Genomic DNA, 7,851 nt, shown 5'->3' with positions numbered 1-7,851 from the left:
AGGAGGGCACATATTGCATGGTGCACTGGGTGTTATACGCAACTAATGAATCATTGAGCTTTACATCAGAAGCCGGGGTTGTACTGTATGGTGATTAACATAATAAAAAATCATTAAAAAAATGTACAACCAAATCTAATTACAAGAAAAGATCAGACACACAACTTGTTAATCACCCTGGAAGTGGCCTTTACTTACCAGTGTACATAATTCCAAAAGTGGGATTAAGTGGAATGGTATTAACTGAGTGAATGGTGCAGATTTTTCCAGCTGGGCCTTTTTACTATGCTGTGGTTCTGACTGGATTATGACTTTTTTTAAAAAAATATTTTATTTATTTATTTGACAGAGAGAGAGACAGCCAGCAAGAGAGGGAATACAAGCAGGGGGAGTGGTTGAGGAAGAAGCAGGCTCCCAGTGGAGGAGCCTGTTGTGGGGCTCGATCCCAGGACTCTGGGATCATGCCCTGAGCCGAAGGCAGATGCTTAACGACTAAGCCACCCAGGCACCCCTGGATTATGACTTTTAACATACAATCATAGAAAATATTATGGTCCTTTTCCTCCAAAAAGTAACTGAAGTACAGTGAGTGGCTGGGTTAGTCAGTAGAGCACGTGGCTTTTGATCTTGGAGCTGTGAGTTTGAGTTCACATATAAGTTTGAGTTGATATAGGAAGGTACCAAGTTAGGTGTAGAGATTACAAAGAATAACTCAAAATGAAAACAAAACACTAAACCATAAAATATACAATTTATATACTGAAAATAAAATAAATATCTTCTTTCTAGGAAACAAAATAGTCATTTGGAAAATACTCCTTTTTTTCTTCATTTAGCTTGCCTCTCAATGTTGGTTTCTATACAGTAGATGAAATAACCACTTCTAGTCTTGAAGAAGTGGCCTTGTGTAGGAGGTGATATTTTTTGTTCCAGCCCTGCCCCAGCTCTTAGTCACCTCTCAAACATCTGTGCTCGTCCAAGTATCCTATTGTATGTTTAATAGCTCCTAGTCGTTGAGGATGTTCTAAGAACTGTCAGTGTACCAAGGAAAGAAACTCAGCGTGTAGATTTAGGCTGACTGAAAGCCAGACCCTCCAACAAAAGCTTTTAAAAGTATGTAAATATATACAGTCCCAAGGGGTCACAAGTATAAGTCCCACTGGCCACCAGAATCAGGTGATCTGGAAGTATCCTTTGGGTGGCAATCACAAAACTTGGGGCTTCAGATGAGTGTATAAACTTGTTTCTGGGAGATACTGGCAAGCTAGAGGAAGGCAGAGGAAAAGTGCCAAGATGGCATCCACAGCCTACATTCCTTGAGAGCAGCTGTGTAGGCCACTAAATGTATGCCAAACCTGAAGCCTACACCTCAGTTCAAAGCTCCAGGACAAGCAAAGTGGAATCCTTCACAGAAAGACTGGGGACTGTGCCTCAGTCTCCTGTCTGTGCTATGCCTTGGAAGTGGTAGCCTGCCAAGAACTGTCCAGGTATTGCTATAATCCTGTGCAACCCAAGGGTACAAACCCTTCTGTTAACCAAAACCAGGCAATCAAAGGGGCATCCCTTGGGCATCAGCTGCAAAAAACAGGCACCAAATGCATGTAAAGCTCCCTTCAAAAAGACTGACACTCTGGAGCATGACAGAAGGCAAGCATAAAGATTGTGCCTACCCACTGAGGTCTTTGGAAGGATTATAGCAATTTACCTGATAAAGAGTTCAGAGGAATGGTCATAAAGGTGCTTGCTGAGGTGGGGAGAAGAATGGATGAACACAATGAAAACTTCAGCAGAAAGATGAAAAATATAAGAAGGTACCAAATAGAAGTCACAGACCTGAAGAATACAATAACTGAATGAAAAAAAAATACACTAGAGGGGTTCAACAGCAGACTAAATGAAGCAGAAGAAAGGATCAGTCAACTTGAAAAGAGGGCAGTGGAACTCACTCAATCAGAGCAGCAAAAAATAAAAAGAACGAAAAAATGAAGATAGTTTAAGGGATTTGTGGGACAACATTGAACAGATTAGTAGTTGCATTATAGGGCTCCCAGAAAGAGAGAGAGAAGGAGCAGGAGTCTCATTCAAAGAGATAATGGCTGAAAACTTCCCTAACTTGGGAAAGGAAGCAGATATCCAGATCCAGGAAGTCCAGAGAGTTCTAAATAAGATGAACTAAGAGGCAACTGGGTGGCTCAGTCAGTTAAGCATCCAACTCTTGATTTTGGCTCAAGTCATGATATCAGGGTCGTGAGACTGAGTCCCATGTCAGGCTCTGTCTAAGATGGAGCCTGCCTAAGATTCTCCCTCTCCCTCTGCCCCTCCTCCCCAATACCCCTGTCCACTCATGCATTTACACTCTCTCTCTCCTTAAAAAAAAAAAAAAAAAGATGAACTCAAAGAGACCCACACCAAGACACATTACAGATCTTCCTCAATTTATGATAGGGTTACATCCCAATAAACCCACTATTGTAAATTGAAAATTGTAAGTCAAAAATGTATATAATACACCCAACCTACCAAACATCATAGTTTAACCCAGCCTCCCTTGTGAGCTCAGAACACTTACATTAGTCTACAGTTGGGCAAAATCATCTAACACAAAACCTGTTTTATAATAAAATGTTGACTATTTCTTGTCACTTATTTAATACTGTACTGAAAATGAAAAACAGAATGGTTGCATTGGTACAGAATGGCTGTAAGAGTATCAGTTCTTTATCCTTGCAATTGTGTGACTGACTGAGAGCTACAGTTCACTGTCACTGCCCAGCATCATGAGAGAGTATCATATTGCATAGCACTAGCCTGGGAAAAGATCAAAACTCAAAATCGAAGTACAGACTCACAACATTGTAAATGCATATTGTGTATTCAGTAAAAACATGTATTGCTTTCACACCATTGTAAGTTAAACCATTGTAAGTCAAGACCATCTATATAATTAAAGTGTCTAAAGTTAAGGACAAGGAAAAAATGTTAAAGGCAACAAGAGAAAAATAACTTTCCATGTATAAGGGTACCCCCATAAGACTATCAGCAAATTTTTCACACAAACTTTGCAGACCACAGGGGAGTGACACAATATATTCAAAGTGCTAAAAGAAGAAAAGAAAACTTACAACCAAAAAACTCTACCCAGAAAAGTTATCATTCAGAATTGAAGAAGAAATAAAGAGTTTTCCAGGTAAACAAAAGCTAAAGGTGTTCATCACCACTCTATTAGTCTTAAAAGAAATATTAAAGGAACTTCTTTAAGCTGAAAAGAAAAGGTGCTAATTAGTAACAAGAACACATACAAAAGAAGAAATCCCACTGGAAAAGTAAACATACAGTAAAGGTAGTGGATTAATTACTTATAAAGCTAGTCTAAAGGTTACAAGACAAAAGTAATAAAAATAACTATGATCAAAATAATTAGTTAAGGGACGCACAAAATAAAAAGATGTGAAATCAAAAACATAATACGTGTGTATGTGTGGAGAGTAGAAATGTTGAGCTTTAGAAAAAGGTTCAAACTTAAATTGTTATCAACTCAGAATAGACTGTTATAAGTTGTTACAGTAACCTCATGGTAACCACAAAGCAAAAACCTATAGTAAATACACAAAAGATAGAGAGAAAGGAATATAAGCATACCACTAAGGAAGGTCATCAATTTACAAAGGAAGAGAACAAGAGAAAAAGGGAACAGAAAGGAACTACAAAAACAGCTACATAAACAATTGACAATGGCAATAAGCACATATCTATTGATAATAACTTAAATGTAGGTGGACTAAATTCTCCAATCAAAAGACGTAGAGTGGCTGAATGGACAAAAAATAATTCCCATTTATGTCCAGCCTACAAGGACACACGTAAGATGTAAGGACACAAACAGACTGAAAGTAAAGGGATGGAAAAAGATATGCAAATGGAACCAAGAGAAAGCTGAGTAGCTACATTATATAGACAAGATAAACTTTAAAACAAAGACTGTAATAAGAGACAAAGAAAGGCATTATATAATGATAGAGGATTGAATCCAACAAGAAGATATAAGAGTTATAAATATTTATGTATCCAACATAAAAGCACCTAAATATATAAGGCAAATACAAACAGACAAAAAGAAGAAATAGACAGGCGCCTCTGATCTCAAATTTCTTTCAAGCAAATGGAAAAAGAAGGAAAAGTCAAGATGTTATACAGAAAAAAAAAAATCCATTGTCAGAGAGGATGACTGGCTTACATCATTTGGAGACCCAAGACTCAGAAGGTATCATGGTCCTAATCTACCTGACTTATCTGTCCAAAATGCTAATATGCAATATGTATAGGGAATAATTTTTGGGATAATTGATTATCCGTTTTAACATTAGAATATTATATATCTCAGATGATCATTTAAAAAATAATCCAAAAAGCTCATATACATTTAGTAAACAAAACCATGTTTTATTTGTAATTGGAAGCTACCATATTTATTTTTCTGAAATACTAATGTTTTGACTTTTCCTTCTCTTTCCATTTGTTTGAAAGAATTTGGGATCAGAAGCACCTGGGTGGCTCAGTCGATAAGCAAATGTCTTCAGCTCAGGTCGTGATCCCAGGGTTTTGAGATCGAGCCCCGCATTGGGCTCCCTGCTCTGAGGGGGCCTGCTGCTCCCCCTGCTTGTTCTCTCTCTCTTTCTCTGTCAAATAAATAAAATCTTAAAAAAAAACAAGAATTTGGGATCAGAATGAGAGACACTGATCATCATTGATAATTAAAAAATCAAATGTCAATATTGAACGAAACAAACCCAAGTATAGACATCAGCTACATTAACTAAGGTGGTTGAGTATGCAATTATTTGATCCAGAACATACTCTCTATCTCTGCTGATCATTCATTGCTATTAGTAACTATCTGAATACCTCTGGATGGCATTCTTGGGAGACTGACTCAAGGATGTCTGTGATTGTCTACATTCACTTATAAAATATTTATTGACCAGACAAATGGTCAATCAGCACTTGAGAAGAGGCTCAACATCATTAGCTGTTTGAGAAATGCAAATTAAAACAAAATTAGACACCACACCTACTAGCATGGCTAACGTAAAATGGCAAGCAATAATAAGCATTAGTGAGGATATGGAGGAATTAGAACTCTTATTCTTTGGTGGGATTGTAGAATGGCTCAACCACTTTGCAAAAACAGTTAAGCAGTTCTTCAAAATGTTAAAAATAGAGTTACCATATGACCCAGAAATTCCACCTCTTGACATATACCCATGAGAGTGGAGAACATATGTTCACACAAAATCTTATAAATGATTGTTCACAGCAGCATTTTCATGATAGCCAAAAAGTGGAAACAACCTAAATATCCCTCACCTGCTGAATGGATAAACAAAATGTAATATATTCATATAATTGAATATTATTCAACCATAAAAGGAATGAAGTGCTGATATAGGCTACAATATGGATGAAACTTGAAAATACTATGCTAAGTGAAAGAAATCAAGGCAAGAAAAGGCTACACATTATATGATTCCATTTATATAAATGTCCAGAATAGGCAAATCTATAGAGACACAAAAGAGATTAGTGGCTTCTAGAGGCTGAAGGGAGGAAAGAGGATTGCTAATGGGTGAAGGTTTTGTGATGATAAAAATGCTATAAAATTATATAGTGGTGATGGTTGCACAACTCTGTGACTATAGTAAAAAGAAATTGTATACTTTAAAAGGGTGAATTTTATGTTTTTTGAATTATTTCTCAATAGTTCTGTTATAAAAAAAATATTTATTGACTGCCCGTTCTGTGCGGGAAACTCTTCTAAGTGCTGGGAATCATGTAGTGAAGACATCGAAGACCCAGCTCTCAAAATAGATGTGTCTGCTGAATCAAGTTTGTGTCCCTAACAGACTGCACATAGGTTGGGCTCCTACCACTTTTGCTAGGCAAAAATTTGGCAGAACAGTTTTCCCCCATAGTAATTTTCACTTTACCCTTCTCTGTAGCTTTTTCCACTAAGAATATATAAAAAAGAAACTGTCAAAGAAGTAAAAGAGGAGAATGAGCTGTCACAGGTTACAAGAATTTCAAAAAGGTAAGAATGAACAAAATTATCAGATGTTTCAGAGAGGTCAAGAAACATACCCCTTGGGGGGCGCCTGGGTGGCACAGCGGTTAAGCATCTGCCTTCGGCTCAGGGCGTGATCCCGGCGTTATGGGATTGAGCCCCACATCAGGCTCCTCCACTAGGAGCCTGCTTCTTCCCCTCCCACTCCCCCTGCTTGTGTTCCCTCTCTCGCTGGCTGTCTCTGTCTCTGTCGAATAAATAAATTAAAAATCTTAGGGAAAAAAAAAGAAAGAAACATACCCCTTGGATTTGGCAATTAGGATGTCTATAGTAATCTCCCAGTACAGTGTTGGTGGAATAGCGAGGGGAGAACAATTTTGTAATTGTTGCACATAGCAGAATACCTGAGACATAGTGGTTGCTAAAGATAATATTTGTTGGATTGAGAATAAGTGTGCCGTGAGAAAATAAAGACTATACTTAACTGAAGTCCTCATGGGAAGGGAAAATAGATAATGGGTGGATTTAAGGGAATATGAGTTAAAGGAATTTATTTTTATATAAGAGAAATTGATTGTAGTCTAAGAACATGTTGCTATTAGAGAACAGAAGTTTGTATGTAGTAGAAAGAGAAAAGGCAGCAAGGTCTGGAAGGTGAGAGGGTTCCCCCGAGATTAAATTAGGTCTTTGTGGATACAGATATATGTGCAGGGATCGGCAAAAGTTTAGGGAAATAATATCTGATGGCTTCAAGTTTATTAATCAGGAAGTGAAATCATCTGCAAAAAATGAGGATGAATAGTAGGGAACCAAGAAAAGGGCTTGAAAAGAGCAGCGAAGATTCGGAAACAATTGTAAGGAGTGGAAATATAAACTTGCCAAGCACGATATAAACTTGCCATAAAAGGATTGCCAGGGCATGGTGAAGTTTCCAATGTAACTGATAAAATTATCTATTAATATGCCTAAATGCTTAAGATTGCGAAGTTTTCTTGGATATACTTTCTTTAAATGTCTTCCAAGAGCTATTTAACTTCAAGGATAAAAAGATAAATAAGGTGGGTTAATGCTATACTGACATTTTCTTATGTGCGTGGATCTTATTATTTTTGAACTCAATTTAAAAATAATCCAGGGGCGCCTGGGTGGCACAGCGGTTGGGCGTCTGCCTTCGGCTCAGGGCGTGATCCCGGCATTATGGGATCGAGCCCCACATCAGGCTCTTCCGCTATGAGCCTGCTTCTTCCCCTCCCACTCCCCCTGCTTGTGTTCCCTCTCTCACTGGCTGTCTCTGTCTCTGTCAAATAAATAAATAAAATATTTAAAAAATAAATAAATAAAATAAAAATAAAAATAATCCAGACTATAAGCCATACTTAATATTTTTTCTTTAATGAAATTGTCAAACAGAACTTGTGTTAACTCAGATATCATCTTTGTTCCCTTGGGCCACCTAAGACATGGATGAGACTGAGTTTCCATCATCATCCTGTGGATTGTAGCTCTTCAAAATTTTCCTCAAGATGTATGTGTATTCCCTGAAATTTTGTGATCTCATAATCATTTCTGGTTTGGAGCTCCTACTTCCATTTACTTAGTCTAGTTTATAGATCATGCACCTTTCTGCTCATGTTGCCTGTTTCCTATCATGTTAACCCAGTTGTGGATTTTGGTTTTCACCCCAGTAGCCACTGGAAACATTCACAGAGGCAGAGATATGTAGAGATGACTTTGCTGAAGGTGGTAATATGCAAGGGATTCTTACGTCACAGAAACAGAAAACAGCTCAACTT

General features: G+C 37.6%; 1 protein-coding gene across 16 annotated transcripts in view; it reads left to right on the top strand.

Moving 5' to 3' along the window:
• Positions 1 to 7,851, top strand: part of LOC105238883 — a 196,047-nt gene that overhangs the window by 63,138 nt on the left and 125,058 nt on the right. For 9 of the 16 annotated variants that reach the window (XR_004621022.1, XR_004621023.1, XR_004621019.1 and 6 more), the window contains exon 4: positions 5,997 to 6,085. The exons of the other annotated variants lie outside the window; for them this stretch is intronic. The gene's annotated coding sequence lies outside the window, so the exon portion shown is untranslated. The remainder of the gene's footprint in view (positions 1 to 5,996; positions 6,086 to 7,851) is intronic. 16 annotated transcript variants of the gene reach the window in all.

This window comes from Ailuropoda melanoleuca, chromosome 15, assembly GCF_002007445.2.
Source record: "Ailuropoda melanoleuca isolate Jingjing chromosome 15, ASM200744v2, whole genome shotgun sequence".
Classification (NCBI taxonomy): Eukaryota; Metazoa; Chordata; class Mammalia; order Carnivora; family Ursidae; genus Ailuropoda; species Ailuropoda melanoleuca.
The sequence above is the reverse complement of the archived record's forward strand: the minus strand, read 5'-3'. Positions and strand labels throughout refer to the sequence as shown.